We start from the raw sequence: 698 nt of genomic DNA on the forward strand, positions 1-698 counted from the left end.
CACTTTGAAGTAAGCTGTTGAGGGAAGAATCAGTTTTGTGTTGTGCGTTTCCTTGACTGATGAAGCCTTCCGGATGGAAGGTGAAACGTTTCAGCGAACAAAGAAATTGTCCAGATGACCTGACTGAAACATGTGGGATTGTTATAGCTAGAATATTGAACATGGACTTTTTTGGTAATGAATAATTGCAAGTTAAACAACTACTGTTACAGATTAAGTATTTACAGTGTACTTGATGAGCCGTAGTACAGAATGGCTTGATGTATCAAAAAAAATTTATCTTTGACATTATATCAGGGGAGAGCGCGAACGCAGTCCCCCACTACCACAAATTATGCAGTCGAGATTCCCACATTTGGGGAATTCGCAAGGAGTATCAGCTCTGCCGAAGTGCAATGACAAAGCCTCACCCTGGGAGAACCACCTTTATGATCATGGTATCTCCCCTGCCAGGTAAGTATGAATTGTACACATCACTCAACAGTGTGTGTTTTAGGCTCCTATCCTTCTGACTCACGGTACGAATAAAACAAACAAGAAAATACCAGATCTCAAACGTTTCATGTTTTGTTTCAAAATAAGTAGTTCACGCAAAGGTTCACAACGAATGTCAAATTTTACTTCCTTTAGTATAAGACACATCCACAATTGACCGCAATGCAATGCGGCATCGATGTGCAAAAAGCTAAACTATATAT

At 39.8% G+C, this 698-nt stretch overlaps 1 non-coding gene across 1 annotated transcript; it reads right to left on the reverse strand.

Annotated features, from left to right (window-relative positions):
* Nucleotides 1-294: 294 nt before the first annotated feature.
* On the reverse strand, nucleotides 295-461 carry LOC119430032. Its single transcript, XR_005187885.1, has one exon. It is a non-coding gene; the product is annotated as a U1 spliceosomal RNA (small nuclear RNA).
* Nucleotides 462-698: the final 237 nt, after the last annotated feature.

Source organism: Nematolebias whitei, unplaced genomic scaffold (genome assembly GCF_014905685.2).
Source record: "Nematolebias whitei isolate Nwh7 unplaced genomic scaffold, NemWhi1 Nwh_scaf_17951, whole genome shotgun sequence".
Taxonomy (NCBI): domain Eukaryota; kingdom Metazoa; phylum Chordata; class Actinopteri; order Cyprinodontiformes; family Rivulidae; genus Nematolebias; species Nematolebias whitei.